This window comes from Dendrobates tinctorius, unplaced genomic scaffold, assembly GCF_039654945.1.
Source record: "Dendrobates tinctorius isolate UK_male_01 unplaced genomic scaffold, ASM3965494v1 ptg000250l, whole genome shotgun sequence".
NCBI classification, from domain to species: domain Eukaryota; kingdom Metazoa; phylum Chordata; class Amphibia; order Anura; family Dendrobatidae; genus Dendrobates; species Dendrobates tinctorius.
Genome location: NW_027361917.1, coordinates 39,250,128 through 39,268,666, shown reverse-complemented (window position 1 = coordinate 39,268,666; position 18,539 = coordinate 39,250,128).

Sequence of the window (18,539 nt, the reverse complement as noted above, 5' to 3'; positions counted from 1 at the left end):
GAGGAAAAAGAATACTGAGTTGCATCCATCAAACACCATACCTACTGTAAAGCATGGTGGTGGAAACATCATGCTTTGGGGCTGTTTCTCTGCAAAGGGGCCAGGACGACTGATCCGGGTACATGAAAGAATGAATGGGGCCATGTATCGTGAGATTTTGAGTGCAAACCTCCTTCCATCAGCAAGGGCATTGAAGATGAAACGTGGCTGGGTCTTTCAACATGACAATGATCCAAAGCACACCGCCAGGGCAACGAAGGAGTGGCTTCGTAAGAAGCATTTCAAGGTCCTGGAGTGGCCTAGCCAGTCTCCAGATCTCAACCCTATAGAAAACCTTTGGAGGGAGTTGAAAGTCCGTGTTGCCAAGCGAAAAGCCAAAAACATCACTGCTCTAGAGGAGATCTGCATGGAGGAATGGGCCAACATACCAACAACAGTGTGTGGCAACCTTGTGAAGACTTACAGAAAACGTTTGACCTCTGTCATTGCCAACAAAGGATATATCACAAAGTATTGAGATGAAATTTTGTTTCTGACCAAATACTTATTTTCCACCATAATATGCAAATAAAATGAAAAAAAAAACAGACAATGTGATTTTCTGGATTTTTTTTTCTCAGTTTGTCTCCCATAGTTGAGGTCTACCTATGATGTAAATTACAGACGCCTCTCATCTTTTTAAGTGGTGGAACTTGCACTATTGCTGACTGACAAAATACTTTTTTTCCCCACTGTATTTTGAATGTGTACGCTATCCATACATGTTATCCGGGGATACGGTACCCTTTCTAACCTTTATGCAATCACGTGCAATCCATACTGGGCCTAGCACCGTCTGTGCCTGCCTCCTGATGTATAGACATATATTTTGAATGTGTACGCTATCCATACATGTTGTCCGGGGATACGGTACCCTTTCTAACCTTTGTGCAATCACGTGCAATCCATACTATGCCTAACACCGTCTGAGCCTGCCTCCTGATGTATAGACATATATTTTGAATGTGTACGCTATCCATACATGTTATCCGGGGATACGGTACCCTTTCTAACCTTTGTGCAATCACGTGCAATCCATACTGGGCCTAACACCGTCTGAGCCTGCCTCCTGATGTATAGACATATATTTTGAATGTGTACGCTATCCATACATGTTATCCGGGGATACGGTACCCTTTCTCACCTTTGTGCAATCACGTGTAATCCATACTGGGCGTGAGAACGGCTGGCGAGCTGTTAAGCAAGCTACAGCACCTGTGGTTTGCACACGTAAGTTTTTCATTTTTTCAGGAATGACGGTTAGGCCTAATTCCGGAACTGCGGTTGACCTGCACTTACTGGGAAATCATCGTTCGCGGGTAATAATTGTAATCACAGATCCCCATCACTAACGTTGTTCAGCGGGTTCTCTGCACCTGTAAGCGACAAACGCTGGCCTTTTCAGTGTAGCGCACATGCAGCCACAGACATGTAAGGGCATGACACACCAGTTATTGGCCAATCTCATGTGCCAGAGCCTCACGTGTCCCTCTAGTAAGCCGGACTCGGACCGCGGGGCATGACGGAGTCTCGTTCGTTAACGGAATTAAGCTTGCAATGTGTGCATCTTTTCTGTAGCTGGCATGGTTGAGGTTTCCCAGGTGGAGTCGAATTTAACCGTAGGCTCCACTCCTGGTGGTGCCCTTCTGGACATTCCTTTAAGGTTCAGCTTTGCAACCATATTGCCCACGTAAAACAAACACTTTGCCTTCATGAACGCTGTTTGGAGAGTCATGACTCGTGGGAATAATGCCGCCCAATCAGTTAACCTGCTAGAGAGATCCTTCGTTGCTCCCAAGCATGACATCACACTCCCTAGGAGGAAGGTAATGCCACTGTGGCGACCGTACTCCTGGGGGGCGACACAAGTGCACTTATGCCCAGCCACTGCTCGATGAATCTGCTGGTACATTGACCCAGACCACTACATTCCCCTCGCACGCTACCCGGCCTGAATCTGACCCTGATGAAACTCAGGTTACTCTTCCCATATACAGTTCCATCTTACACGGTGACAAAGAGGAAGCTGCAGATGAAAGTGCAGGTTCGGCCCACCCGCCATCAGACACACCACCGTACTATCAGGGGCCCTGTGCCACTGCCGTCGCCAACGAGTGGGCCCCCCCTGCTTGCTCAGGATCACAGCACTTGCAAGGTTGAAATACTGTGCAGTGAGATGGAAGATGGGGACGACGAGGAGTCCAGACTAGTACAGGGATTCCCAAGCGAGGAGACTTATTTGATTGTTTTCAATGTTGGGACAGCAATTTTTGGGGAGCACTATACTCTGGAGAATGATAGATGGGGCCCACCATACACTGGAACATTCCAAAGGTGGACATCAGACACTGGAGCAGCATTTACAGGGCCCATTATACACTAGAGCATTAGAAATGGGGCCCATTATGTTTGGAGCATTATTTGGGCCCATAAGACAGTGGAGCTTCATCCATGGGGACCAACATATACTGTAGCATTATGTGGAGCGCATCATATACTGTTTCAAACATTATATGGGACCAATGATTCTGTATGGAGAAATAGATGGGCCTCGTCATGAGATGTAAAAAGTGAAGTATTTTTCATTGTACTATACCGCTATTTCTCTGCCGTATCAGAGCATCATGAGTTGTGGTATGTGTTAAAGGGGCGCTCTTTCGCCTAGGGCACATGAAAATCTGGAGCCAGCCCTACCCCCCACAACTTTAGCCAAATAACCCCCATTTTTCAGTGCGTAACTAGTATTATGAAGTAAATTAAGGTTGACAAGCTTAAGTAATAAGAATTGATGCTTTTGGCATTCAAATGGGCACTGTAGGTGTGTTTCCTGTCCTCCTCTCACTGCCGACTTTTATTCCCCATTGACTTACATTGGGTTTCGTGTTTCGGGACGACCCCGACTTTTCCCTATAACCGGACGATCTTGCTCAACCCGACTTTTGGAAAAGTCGGGTTTCACGAAGCGAAACGCGACCCTAAAAAACGAAAAGTTACTCAACTCTACTAATGACATAGAATCATCAAGACCAGAGGGAACAGGAAATCCCACCATAGTATCTTTTACGGTTTCTGACAAACCCTTCCGAAAGAGAGCTGCCAAGGCACCATCATTCCATGTAGTAAGGACCGCCCACTTTTGGAATTTTTGACAGTACAACTCTGCAGAATCCTGACCCTGGCTTAATGCCAACAGGGCTTTTTCAGCTTGATCAATAGCATTAGGTTCATCATACAACAACCCCAAGGCTTGAAAAAAATGCATCCACATTAGTTAGAATAGGATCATCAGGTGTCAAAGAAAACGCCCAATCCTTGGGATCGCCGCGCAGCAAAGAGATGACAATTTTAACCTGCTGCGCAAAGCTCCCCGATGAGCTAGTCTTCAAGGCAAGAAATATTTTACAATTATTCTTAAAATTCAAAAATGTAGACCGATCCCCAAAAAACACATCAGGAGTAGGGATCTTTAGTTCAGCAGCATGTGAATGAGCAAGATAGGCGGAAATTCCCCGCACTTCAGCAGTAAGCTGCTCCAAGCTTAAGTATTAAGAATTGATGCTTTTGGCATTCAAATGGGCACTGTAGGTGTGTTTCCTGTCCTCCTCTCACTGCCGACTTTTATTCCCCATTGACTTACATTGGGTTTCGTGTTTCGGGACGACCCCGACTTTTCCCTATAATCGGCCGATCTTGCTCGACCCGACTTTTGGAAAAGTCGGGTTTCACGAAACGAAACTCGACCCTAAAAAACCAAAAGTCGCTCAACTCTATTACCAACCTCTCTGGTTTTTTGTAACTTAGCTTGTTGTGCTTTTTTCTCCTCAGTAATGAAAGAAATTTTTGGCACTCAACTTGTCGCAAAGCGCCAAAAATTTCTCTCTTTATTTACTCTGGTGTGGGAACCTTCTTTTGTGCACCAACGCAGTAGTGCCACGATATACTTGTTGTTTTTCTCCTCAGTGACCCATTCATAACAGAAAGGGGTATAATGAGAGGGGTACAATGAGAGGGTATAATGAGAGGGGTACAATGAGAGGGGTATAATGAGAGGGGTGTAATGAGGGGGTATAATGAGAGGGTATAATGAGAGAGGTAGGGGTATAATGAGAGGGTGCAATGAGAGTGATATAATGAGAGGGGTGTTGTTCTGCCCTCTGAATATAGGGCAAATATGTTTGCATTATGTGCTGGTTTAGTTAGCACCATCTAGTGGTGGCTGAATTTAGAGCTGTGTCTTAAATAGCTTTATAGCCTGTTTCTTTAACAGAGCAATGCATTGAGTGATTGAAGCAATGTATCTGGGATGAGGGAGATGCCATTTTCTTCTGTGTATTTCATAGGATGCACGTTGTCTACTTGTCCTCCTGTAACTCCCCAACTTGAGTTTGCTATCCGGATAAAGCATATCTGGTAGGTTACAGTGCAGTGTTAGAAATTTTATTAACTGTACAGCAGCCAGTGCTCAGTAGATGTAATTAGACACCTGTGTGTTTCTATGTAAAGTTTGCATCACACTGTATACTTCCTGTAACTGTGTTTGCTGTGTGATCATCTGCCCCAAACTTACCCATGTCGTTTGTATTCTTTATAGTTTTACCGCATGTCCTATACTTGTCATGATCCAGGTTGGATCTGACAGATTAAATGCACAAAGTAACCTTTTTTTTCCTTTGGCTGTGTGCCAAAGGTGGTTTTGCCCCCGGTGGCCATTAGGGTCATTGCACTCTGGTTACCTTAGTTTGTGCACGTGATAATGTAACAGGTGTGATTGCTCTATAAGAGTGTCAGGTGTGTCAATCACTTTTGGTGATAGTTCCTCATTTGCAAGAAAGCCTGGTTGAAGAATTGAGCTGAAGGAGAGTCACGGGCAGCTCAGTGAGAGTCCTGGAGTAGCAGCTATGGTGTCTGCAAGGGAGGCTGTCATGGCTTGGTGGAGTGTCAGATATGGTGTCTGCAAGGAGGGCTGGCTTTGCTTGGTGGAGTGGTGGCTAAGGTGTAGAGCTGCACTCAGGATGCTGCACTTGGTTGCTGGAAAGCTGGACTCAAAATGTTGGACTCTTTGACAGAAAAGCTGGACTCATTTGCTGGACTCTGTTTCTGGACAGCTGCACGCAGGTGGTGGACTCTGTTTGCTCCAAGGCTGCACTATGGTGTTGGATCCGGTCGGAGGAAAAGATGCACGCAGGTGGTGGGCTCTGTTGCTGGGAGCGTAAGCAACAGAGCAAAGCTAAGTGGTGTTCCCCTGTTTTGTCACTTTTCCTTATGTGTGTTTAGTGCAGTGGTTGGATTAGTTTCCGCACCGACCATTTCCCTAGTGAGGGTTTAGGTGCAGGGCGAGTCAGGGTTTTTAGGTTCCTGATCGGCACCCGGTGTGGAACCGGACTAGGGAACGTTAGGAGTGTAGAGACACTGACTCAGGGGAGTGCAGGAGGTCTCCACTTCCCCGTTCCCTATCGCAGGGCCACCATTGTTATTGTTACCCAGGTTTTCCCTATCCCCTTTGTCTGGTTATATTAGTTACTGGCCTGCGGGCAGCGTCACATGGGACAATTACACGTGCCGTGTCTTGTTGTATCAGTTACCGGCCTAATGGCCGTGTCACACAGGACGGAGCACGTGACATTAGCACCAACCTTACTTTTTTTTTCTAGTGAGCCTCAGGCCATGTTCAGTCCTGTGAGTTTTTGCTGCTGGGCCTCACTGAGGTGAGGGGGGAGCTGCATGGTGTGTAAGCAGTTCCAGCAGCAGTAATCAGGGTCTAGGACCTTCCCTCTGACTCAACCGGAAAATCAAATAGCGGCTGGCAATGAAGCCACCTTGAGTCGCTGCTGGGAAGCGGGACTTGCTCATACTGGTGGACGCACCCAGACAGGTGGGTGGAATTGCTGTCCCCATGGTGCTGTCTGGGGGCTCCCGAGGTGAAGGGGTACGTCCCGGTAGTGAGCAGACTGGTGTTATAGTCCGTGGGGCTCACACCAAATCTTCCATGCAACCGAAGAAGCCGCCCCCTCCTGGTCGTGTGGAGGAAGGCGACCAGGGAGTGTATTTTCTCCTCCATATCCCAGGCCCCTCCCTCACCGGTGTGAGCGACAGGTGTGCTGCGGGGGAGTAGGGGCAAAGCTCAACCCTCACCATTAGCCAACCCTGGGAGGCACAGACCTCATAGTGTAAAGGGTTGGGGGGGTGTACCCCTTGGTGGAGTGCAGGGGTGTGAGTGTGGTGACACAGGGGGACGCCTCTGTTGTCGATCCCAGAGTGAGTTCCCCGATTATTGACAAACGAATGTGTGGCAATAAACGTTCAGGTTCAGACCTGTGTGTGAACGAGTGTGTATGGGTCCCATCAAAAAAACATCTCGTGGGAGTGTGTTGTGGAGTCTTACCAGCTCCTATCAAACGTACACATATATAACTCGTTCCCCAGGTCGGCGCTTTGGAGATGTGTAGTGCCTCCGGGACTTATTGCCAGTGCCAGCGGTGCATTTGTCATACACCTGGAGTGCAGGTAGTTGCTGGGGGGAACTCTGGATCTGGGCGTCTCCGCTGTAGGTGGTACCCTGATGAGGAGTGGTCTTGAGGGTCCAGAGGCCCCTCATTAAGGGGAGGGTACTGTCATGATCCAGGTTGGATCTGACAGATTAAATGCACAAAGTAACCTTGTCTTTTCCTTTGGCTGTGTGCCAAAGGAGGTTTTGCCCCCGGTGGCCATTAGGGTCATTGCACTGTGGTGGTTTCAGTTGTAGTTTTCCCCCCGATGGCCATTAGGGTCATTGCACTCTGGTTACCTTAGTTTGTGCACGTGATTATGAAACAGGTGTGATTGCTCTATGAAAGAGTGTCAGGTGTTTCAATCACTGTTGGTGATAGTTCCTCATTTGCAAGCAAGCCTGGGTGAAGAATGGAGCTGAAGGAGAGTCACGGGCAGCTCAGTGAGAGTCCTGGAGTAGCAGCTATGGTGTCTGCAAGGGAGGCTGGCATGGCTTGGTGGAGTGTCAGCTATGATGTCTGCAAGGAGGGCTGGCTTTGCTTGGTGGAGTGGCGGCTATGGTGTAGAGCTGCATTCAGGATGCTGGACTCGGTTGCTGGAAAGCTGGACTCAAAATGTTGGACTCTTTGGCAGAAAAGCTGGACTCATTTGCTGGGCTCAGTTTCTGGACAGCTGCATGCAGGTGGTGGACTCTGTTTGCTCCAAGGCTGAACTATGGTGTTGGATCCGGTCGGAGGAAAAGATGCACGCAGGTGATGGGCTCTGTTGCCGGGAGCGTAAGCAACAGAGCAAAGCTAAGTGGTGTTCCCCTGTTTTGTCACTTTTCCTTATGCATGTTTAGTGCAGTGGTGGGATTAGTTTCCGCACTGACCATTTCCCTAGTGAGGGTTTAGGTGCAGGGCGAGTCAGGGTTTTTAGGTTCCTGATCGGCGCCCGATGTGGAACCAGCCTAGGGAGCGTTAGGAGTGTAGAGACACTGACTCAGGGGAGTGCAGGAGGTCTCCACTTCCCCGTTCCCTATCGCAGGGCCACAATTGTTATTGTTACCCAGGTTTTCCCTATCCCCTTTGTCTGGTTGTATTAGTTACTGACCTGCAGGCCGCATCACACTGGACAATTACATGTGCCGTGTCCTGTTGTATCAGTTACTGGCCTGCTGGCCATGTCACACAGGATGGGGCACGTGACAATACTCTTCACCAATGAACAGGTTAGACTACAGAGAACAGTCTGCTTATTTTGGAAGCTAGAAGGTGGTTTATGCTGTATGCTGGATTGCACACCATGTAAACGTGTATGAAGGCAGAACAGTAAAACAGATGCTAGACTCCTGCAATAGCGAATACAACTTAAGGAGCTGCTTGTACCCACACCGCACTGTCTGCGGATACTGCAGTGGCCTTCATACAGTCACAAGAACTGAGAGTGCAGCCCGCCATCAGGTGTTTCATCTTTCCCGCCATGCAGAAACCTGCCATGCAAAGACTGTTTTCCCCCAGTATACGCAGCAGTATGCATCTAAGCGCACAATGTCTCAGCACAGCACATCCTCACTTAAAACGAGGTCACGAGCAAGTTCTAACAGGTCGTCAATAGCATAGCTCGCTGCTGTCACTCATGCCGAGGCCGAAGCAGCCAAAGCAAGATCCTCCTTCGCCGAATGAGAGATGCATCTAAAGCTGAGACAAGCACAGCACGAGGCAGAGAGAAAGGCTGAAACCGCACGTTTGCAGGCAGAGAGAGAGGCCAAAACCGCACGTTTGCAGGCTCAGAGAGAAGCGGAAGCTGCATGTTTGCAGGCAGAGCTAGAAAAACTTGCAGCAGACAAAGAGACAGCAGTTGCAATAGCTAAAGCAGAGTATCTGGAAGCTATGAAGAGTACTGATTCTGAGAGAAGGAGCAGCATTCTTGGACCAGATCTAGAGCAGCAGACCCAGCGCAGCGCATCAAAGAGTACGTCTGTCAACATTCCGGCATGGATGACAGCCCTGAAGCATCAATCAGCCTATGTCAATTACCAGCGATCCAAAACCAAACTTCACTACCACAGGTGAGGAGGCGCCCAGCGCAGAGATGTCAACCACAGCTACCGTTCCACTGAAAAGAAGGTACAGCTCCCATCCTGCTTTAAAGAGCCACCTTCTTCACCAAGAAGGTACTGCACAGACTATCCGGAGTCAGAAGTGTCTTACAGGTATAGTGATACACCACACACTAGATATAACTATAACACACCGGCTCGTACCAGCACTGACGGAGTCACCATGGACTTTGCAAAGTTCTTTGCCCGCCGAGAACTGGTTACAAAAGGACTTGTAAAGTTCACTGACAAACCCGAGAACTATAGGTCATGGAGAGCCTTGTTCCGGAACACCATTCATGGTCTGGACCTTTCTTGTATTGAAGAGATATATCTCCTAGTAAAGTTGCTCGGAAGTGAGTCGGTCGAACATGCCAAAAGACTGAGAGACATTAATGTAAAGCATCCCCGCACAGGTCTATGTAAAGTGTGGGAAAGACTTGATGAATGCTATGGGACAGTAGAAGTCATAGAGAATGCTTTATATAAAAGAATTGATGATTTTCCTAAGGTAGGACCTAAAGGTTATCAAAAGCTTAGAGAACTGAGTGATTTATTGATTGAGTCACAGATTGCCCAGGAGGAAGGAGATTTGCCCGGATTGGCATTCTTGGACACCACTAAGGGTGTCAATCCGATAGTACAGAAACTTCCTTACAACCTACAAAGAAAAGTGGATTACATGTGGTTCACAGTATGAACAAAATCATAATGTATCATTCCCTCCTTTCATTGTATTTGTTGATTTTGTCACCAAGCAATCTAGGATTAGAAATGACCCTAGTTTTGACTTTACTCTGTCGTGTTCCACTGCCCCGGTGTCAAACCCAGTAGGACACTCATGGCAGTCCACTAAACTAACATTGCTTCCACAGGCCCTCCTTACAATGTGAATAAACCCCCTCCAGATGAGAGCAAGCCTTAGGATGTCAGTAGACATTGTCCTCTACACAAGAAACCACATCCTCTACTAAAATGTAGAGTCTTCAGGAAGAAGTCTTTAGAGGATCGCAAAGGTTTCCTCAAAGAGAACAACATCTGCTTCAAATGTTGTGCCACAACCTACAAATTCTCACTTTGCCAAGAACTGTGAAGCTAGCATGAAATGTGCAGAATGCAGCAGCATGGATCACAATACAGCCATGCACCCTGGATCAACTCCATGAGTGTTGTCACAAGCAGAGGAGCAAGATGAGAAGCAGAAAGACACTGACGAAAACATCCCTGAAGTCAGCTCTGCCTTGTCCGAGTTTATCCTACAGGACGCAAGGACAAAGCCTTCAAGACATATGCAATCCCAGATGACCAAAGTAACAGGTCTCTAGCCAGGTCCATCCTCTTTGACAACTTCAGCATTGTAGGCTCTGGTTCCCCCTACACCCTGAGGACGTGTTCAGGTACCATTGAGACAGCGAGGAGAAAAGCAACCGGATTCAAAGTGGAATCCATAGATGGCCAAACCTGCCTATCGTTACCCACCATCCTGGAGTGCAACCAGATTCCTGACAACAGGTCAGAAATACCTTCATGGGAGGTGGCGACACATCACCCCCATCTAAAGCGTATAGCTCACCTGATACCTGAGATAGATCCAGGAACCCCAATAGCTCTACTTCTGGGAGGAGATATACTACAAGTCCACAAGGCTAGAGAATGTATAAACGGCTCCACGAATGCTCCGTACGCACAGAGGCATGACCTTGGATGGGTCATCATAGGAGACGTCTGCCTTGGAGGAGCACACAAGCCGGCCTTAGTCAACAGCATGCTTATCAATACTCTTGAAAATGGACATTCATCTCTCTTCCAGCCATGTAAGAGTAGCTTCCTGGTAAAAGAGTTGCCACGCAATGCTCCTCTACCTTGTCCGTTAGCTGATCCTTCCTGTGAAGACCACACATGTGACGGCGACCAAGATCACAGAGGGTATACAGTTTTCCACATACTAAGAGAAGACAACAAGGTAGCAATGTCCATAGAAGACAGACTGTTTTTGGACATCATGGATCGAGAGATGGTAAGAGATGAGTCAAAGAGTTGGATCGCCCCTCTACCGTTTAAACTCCAGAGGCAACGCTTACCCAACAACTCAGAACCTGCATACGGTCGATTTGTCTTCCTCAATCGCAAATTTCAGAAGGCACCTGAAATGAGAGTGCACTTCTTTGCCTTCATGGAGAAAATACTTCAGAATGGCCATTGTTATGAATGGGTCATCAAGGAGGATAGTAGGCCCAGGCTAAGCCACAGAAAACCAGAGAGGTTGGTAACTAAGCGGATTGCAGACCCCTGATCCTGTCCACACAACTAGCAGTAGCCGTGGAGCGTACCTACGATGATCCTAGACACCTCGGCACAGCCGGAGAGCTAACTAAGCCTAAAGCAAGAAAGGGGAAATCTAAACTGCCCCGGAGCAGACCCCAAAGGAATAGATAGCCCCCAAACATATATTGTCGGTGAGACAAGATGAAAACACAAACGCAGGCAAAAAAATAGACTGAGCAAACGATGGGGCCCACACTGACTAGATAGGACAGGAAAGGAAAGACACTGTCTGCAATCACGCAAAAAACCCTGCAAAAGTCCAACACGTCTGATGCACAAAAAACACTGAAGTCACACGACTTCGCCCCGACTATATCAGCACTCTGGTATATTCTGAAAGCAAAGCAAAAGGATATCAATATAGCAGGGGACAAAAACAAACTGGCACAAGCAGTAACATATGGGCGGTGATTCAGCACAGCCCCAGCCGGAGCTGGCTGACCCGCACAAAGCAGAGATAGACAAAACCAGATCAAATGCAAACAGAGTAGCAAATAAACCACTTAGTTGAACATGCAGGGACAGAGCAGGAGACATCAGACCTCAGGAGGCACAGGAAGAAAATCACCAGCAGGGATAAAGGGAGTCGACTGTCTTAAATCCCAATCTGAAACCCCAGATCTCCAATCGTCTTCCTCATTATCAGGTGGCAAGCCTCTGTCAATCAGATCAGCTCCACTACCTCCAGTAACCACGAGAGGGAGCTCAGAAAGAGAACTCGCAACCCCTCTGTCAATCTGACCAGCTCCACTACCTTCAGTAATCACCAGAAGGAAGCCAGAGAGAGAATTCACAACAGTACCCCCCCTTGAGGAGGGGTCACCGAACCCTCATCCACGCCACCAGGCTGGTCAGGATGGGCCCGGAGAAAAGCACGAACCAATCTTTCGGCATGAATGTCAGAAGCAGAGAACTTAGATTTATCCTCCTGGCCATATCCCCTCCATTTGACCAAGTACTGGAATCTCCGTCTAGCCAAACGAGAATCCAATATTTTCTCTACCTCATACTCCAAATTACCTTTAACCAATACAGGGTCAGGAGGCGTCGCCATGGGAACTACTGGCTCCACAAACCTCTTCAACAAGGATTTATGGAACACGTTATGAATCTTAAACGTACCTGGAGAGCCAAACGGAAAGAAACGGGATTAAGGATTTCCAAAATCTTATAAGGTCCAATGAATCTTGGCTTGAATTTTGGAGACGCAACCTTCATAGGAATATTCTTTGAAGACAACCAAACCATATCACCCACTTTAAACCGGGGACCAATGGTCCTATGCCGGTTGGAAAACCGTTGGGCTTTTTCCTGAGAGTGGGACAAATTATCCACCACATGGTCCCAAATCTGCTGCATTCTCTCTACCACAGAATCCACACTTGGGCAGGCCGAAGATTCCACCTGCCCTGAAGAAAATTGAGGATGAAACCCAAAGTTACAGAAAAAGGGCAACATCAAAGTGGCAGAACTAGCCCTATTGTTTAGCGCAAATTGGGCCAAGGGCAAAAATGAGACCCAGTCATCCTGATCAGCAGATATGAAACATCTCAAATAGGATTCCAAAGTCTGGTTTATTCTCTCAGTCTGCCCATTGGTCTGAGGATGAAATGCAGAGGAGAAAGATAACTGAATTCCCAGTTTGGAACAAAAAGCTCTCCAAAATCTGGATACAAACTGGACTCCTCTGTCCGACACAATGTTCTCAGGAGTCCCGTGCAATTGAACCACCTGTTGAAAAAACAAGGGCACCAACTCAGAAGAAGATGGCAACTTTGGGAGTGGTACAAGATGGACCATCTTAGAAAATATATCACAGATCACAAAGATAACAGTCATCCTCTGAGAGACAGGAAGATCAGAAATAAAATCCATTGAGATATGAATCAATGGCCTCCTGGGCACCGGCAGGGGCATCAACAACCCACTAGAACGAGAACAGAGCTTGGACCGAGAACAAGTCCCACAGGACTGCACAAAATTCCTGACATCACGAGATAAGGCAGGCCACCAAAAAAAGCCCAGCACCTAAAGGTGAAGCGGATGGTCTAATATGACCCTTCTCCAATGACTCCTTGATATAAGATCGCATAGCATCATGTTTAGGTACAGATAAGTTGAAAAGCCGACCCTTGGGAAATTTACACCCGGGCATTAACTCAATTGCACAGTCATAACTCCTTTGAGGAGGCAAAGACGCAGACTTACTCTCACTGAATACATCAGAGAAATCAGCCAAATAGTCAGGAATATCATGAGACTGGGGAGAGGTGGAGAAAACAGGAGTGTCACTAAGAACACATTGACAACCTCAACTCACCACAGACACAGATTTCCAATCTAAAACAGGATTATGAGTTTGCAACCAAGGGAAACCCAGAACAATAGTATCATGCAAATTATGCAACACCAAAAATTTACAATTTTCTTGGTGGTCCGGGGCGACCCGCATTATCACCAGGGTCCAAAACTGAGGTTTATTCTCCACCAAAGGAGTAGCATCAATACCCCTCAAAGGGATTAGAGTCTGCAGGGGTATCATGGGAAAATCACAACATTTAGCAAAGTCCAAATCCATCAGATTCAAAGCTGCTCCTGAATCAACAAAAGCCTTAGCGGAAAATGTAGACAAGGAGCAGATCAGGGTAATCGCCAAAAGGAACTTAGGCTGTACACTGCCCACCGCAAATGTGTGAGCAAAACGTTTTTCTCGTTTAGGGCAGACAGCAATAGTATGAGAGGCGTCCCCACAGAAAAAACACAATTTATTACGCCTTCTAAACTCCTGATGTTGCGCCCTATACAAAACCCTGTCGCATTGCATGGGTTCAGAAGTTCGTTTGAAAGGCAGAAACGCCTCTCGTGTAGTTTTACATTCACATAAACGCCGATCAATTTGAATGGCCAATGACAGAGTAGTCAAGACCAGAGGAAACAGGAAATCCCACCATAACATCATTTACGGTTTCTGCCAAACCCTTCAGAAAGTAAGGACCGCCCACTTTAGGAATTTTTGACAATATAACTGCAGAATCCTGACCCTGGTTTAATGCCAATAAGGTTTTCTCAGCTTGATCAATAGCATTAGGTTAATCATACAACAACCCCAAGGCTAGAAAAAACGCATCCACATTAGCCAGAATAGGATCTCCGGGTGTCAAAGAAAAGGCCCAATCCTGGGGATCGCCGCGCAGCAAGGAGATGACAATTTTAACCTGCTGCACAGAGCTCCCCGATGAGTTAGGTTTCAAAGCAAAAAATAGTTTACAATTATTCTTAAAATTCAAAAATTTAGACCGATCCCCAAAAAGCACATCAGGAGTAGGGATTTTTGGTTCAACAGCAGATGATTGAGCAAAATAGGCAGAAATTCCCCGCACTTCAGCAGCGAGCTGCTCAACACGATCAGACAATTGCTTAGTCTCCATTTAGACAAAAAATATCCTCCTGCATCCCCTGAGAAAAAAAACAGGAAATAATATATAAAAAAAATTCTGACACATTTTTTTAAAAATTCTTTCCTTCTTTAGCGTACCCTAGAGTCTACAGTTTGGCTGGTGATTCTGTTATGAATGGGTCACCGAGGAGGATAGCAGGCCCAGGCTAAGGCTGGTTTCACACTTGCGTTTTTTTTGCGCTGTATTTTAGCGCTAAAAAGCGCATGCGTTTTTTCCCTATATTTTGCATGGGATGCGCTTATGTGCACATACACATGCGTTTGTATGCGTTTTTCCGTGCATGCATTTTTTTGTGGTGTGCGCTCGGGCGCACAAAATGCATCCTGTTGCATTTTTTGGGCGTCCGACTTGCCTCAAAAAAAGGCATGCGTCCGCAATGCGTTCTTTTACAGCAAGACACCCATTATAAGTCTATGGGTGCGCATATGTGCGGATTGGCATGCTCATGTATGCTTTTTTGCGCATGCGTTTTTTTGTTGACCATTAGTTAGACAATGGAATTTAGGGGTTTGGGTTAGAGTTAAGGTTAGTTAAGGGGGTTTAGGGTTAGGGTTTGGGTTAGGGTTAGTATGGTTTGGTTAAGGGTTAGGGTTTAGGGTTAGTTAGGGTTTAGGGTTAGGGTTAGGGTTTGGGTAGGGTTAGTAGGGTTTGGTTAAGGGTTAGGGTTAGGGTTAGTATGGTTTGGTTAAGGGTTAGGGTTAGGGTCAGGGTTAGGGTTATGGTCAGGGTTAGGGTATGGTTTGGTTAGGGTTAGGGTTAGGGTCAGGGTTAGGGTCAGGGTTAGGGTTAGAGTTAGGGTTAGTAAAGTCATGGTTTGGGTTATTGTGAGGGGCCAACTAATGTTGTAAAAAACCGCAAACGCGGTAAAAACGCACTAAAAACGCATACAAACGCATAAAAACGCTGCGTTTTTTTCATGCATGCTCATAAAAATGCTTGAAAAAAACGCAGCATTTGTATGCGTCTTTTCTATGCGTTTTTTGCGGGAAAAACGCGCTGCAAAACAAAGCAAGTGTGAAAGTAGCCTTAGCCACAGAAAACCAGAGAGGTTGGTAACTAAGCAGATTGCAGACCCCTGATCCTGTCCACACAACTATCAGTAGCCGTGGAGCGTACCTACGATGATCCTAGATGCCTCGGCACAGCCGGAGAGCTAACTAAGCCTAAAGCAAGATAGGGGAAATCTAAACTGCCCTGGAGCAGACCCCAAAGGAATAGATAGCCCCCAAACATATATTGTCAGTGAGACAAGATGAAAACACAAACGCAGGCAGAAAAATAGACTGAGCAAACGATGGGGCCCTTTAACGTGCGTTAAAGGAACCTGGTGACCCTTAAAGGTGCATGATCGATTTTATGCTTTCCTTCACTATTGTATTACACTTTATATAAAAGTCACTGTGGCTTTGTTCACATAATATGATAGCAGATGGTTGTTTCTTTGCACAATGCACACTGCACTTTATATGGCAGGGATTTATTAACTTACTATTGGTTCAATTGACATATAATTTATTCATGCACATGCACTTTTTTTACTTACAATATTTTTTATGCAGTTTTTTTCACTTTTTAATATATGAGGAATACATATTAGAAAATGGTATATATAATTGGGTCCGATTTTTATTATTTTACAAATTTGTGTAAAACTGTCCCCCAACGTGCACATTGTTTTTAATTGTTTTTTATATGAAACCACCAATATATAAAGATTTTTGATAAATTATACCCTGTCTTGTCTTTTCTGGTTGATAGGTCTTATAGTTGGTTGTTTTAATCTCATTATCAGGTGGCAAGCCTCTGCCAATCAGATCTGCTCCACTACCTCCAGTAACCACCAGAGGGAGCCCAGAAAGAAAACTCGCAACCCCTCTGTCAATCTGACCAGCTCCACTACCTTCAGTAATCACCAGAGGGAAGCAAGAGAGAGAATTCACAACAGGCCATGCAGAAATTGCACCTGTACTTCAAGATTCCGAGGAATGTTGGTACCTACCCATTTTTGGCGTGTATCATCCTAAGAAACCTGGTCAGATGAGAGTAGTATTTGACTCAAGCGCCAGATATGAAGGTGTCTCGCTAAACGATGTCTTTTTGTCCTGCCCAAACCTCAACAACAGACTTCTAGGAGTACCTCTTCGCTTCCGCAAAGATGCATCGGCATCATAGCTGACATACAACAGATGATTCATTGCTTCCTTGTCAAAAAAGAACATAGAAACTATCTGAGGTTTTTCTGGTACCGCAATAATGACCCCTACAAAGACATCGTGGAGTATCGGATGAAAGTACACATCTTCGGGAATGGCCCTTCCCTTGCTGTCGCCATCTATGGACTTAGACATTCAGTCAGAGAGGGCGAAGCAATATACGGGTCGGATCTTAGATCATTTGTGGAGAAGGATTTCTATGTGGACAACTGCTTGAAATCCACACCCACAGATGAATCATCAGTCAGTCTCCTAAATAGGACACAAGAAATGCTCACTTTGTCCAATTTGAGGCTGCACAAAATTGCTTCCAACAGCCAAAAAATGATGACAGCTTTTCCCTCTCAAGATTACTCAACTGATCTAAAAGACTTGGATTTAGACACGGACTCCCTTCCCATGCAACTGAGCCTTGGTTTGTTCTGGGATTTGAAGAAAGATGCATTTACCTTTCTGATCAAAGAAGAAGAAAAACCTTTCACATGTAGAGGCGTCCTGTCTGTGATAAACAGCCTGTACGATCCTCTAGGATTTGTAACCCCTGTAACTATCCAAGGTAAAATGATGTCGTGAGACTTCACCCAAGAGATGTCTGAATGGGATGATCCGCTTTCCATGGAGAAGAGAGATTTGTGGGTAAGATGGAAGAAATCTTTAGTAGCCTTGTCAGATCTTTACGTGGCACGACCATACGCTTCCGTGCCATCAACAGTAGTCAAGATGCAAAGGCTCTCTATCTTCTGTGATGTCTCAACCAAAGCGATTGCAGCAGTAGCATATCTGAAAACTACTGACATCAAGGAACAATGCCATGTAAGGCTTGTTATGTGCCGGACAAAACTAGCGCCAGTCCAGGAGCACACAATACCCAGACTGGAACTCTGTGCAGCTGTGCTAGCAGTAGAGTTAGCTGAACTTATCTCGACAGAAATTGACCTGGAAATCAAGGACGTTGTGTTCTACTCAGACAGCAAGGTAGTGCTTGGGTACATTTGCAACGAAACTCGACGCTTTTATGTTTAAGTCAGCAATCGGGTGCTAAGGATCAGGAGGTCCACTTGCCCTAAACAGTGGCGCTATGTGTCCACACACCACATTCCTACAGTCCACGCAACCAGATCTGTTGAATCTAGACACCTTAAGGACATAACCAGGTTTACGAGACCTACATTCTTATACCGTTCAATGCCTTACAGTGACGAATCAGACACCTTTGAACTGGTAGATCCAGATGCAGTTGAAGAAATCCACCCTCAGGTATCCACTCTAAGTATGGTGACTTGAGACAATCACCTCAAATCCCACCATTTCAGCAGGTTTTCAAACTGGAACTGCTTTTTCGTGCCATTGCTTATTTAATTCATGTGGCTCAGTCTTACAAGTCAACATCATCTACCAGTCAGAAGTCTTGTAAGGGTTGGCACCACTGCAAGCATGCCTTTACCGCTCCAAACCTGGAAAATGAAGTGGCATCAGTTGATGCCAAGCGGGGAGTGTTCTGCCCTCAGAGTATAGGGCAAATATGTTGCATTAGGTGCTGGTTTAGTTAACACCTTCTAGTGGTGGCGGAATTTAGAGCTGTGTCTTAAATAGCTGTATAGCCTGTTTCTTTAACAGTAATACATCGTGGGATTGAAGCAATGTATTCTGGGATGAGGGAGATGCCATTTTCTTCTGTGTATTTAATAGGACGCACATTTTTACGTATCCTCCTGTAACTCCCCAACTTGAGTTCGTTATCCGGGTAAAGCATATCTGGTAAGGTTAATATATTTTCTTGCAATGCAGTGTTACAGAGATGTTATTAACTGTACAGCAGCCAGTGCTCAGTAGATGTAATTAGACACCTGTGTGTTTCTATGTAAAGTTTGCATCACACTGTATACTTCCTGTAATTGTGTTAGCTGTGTGATCATCTGCCCCATACTTACCCATGTC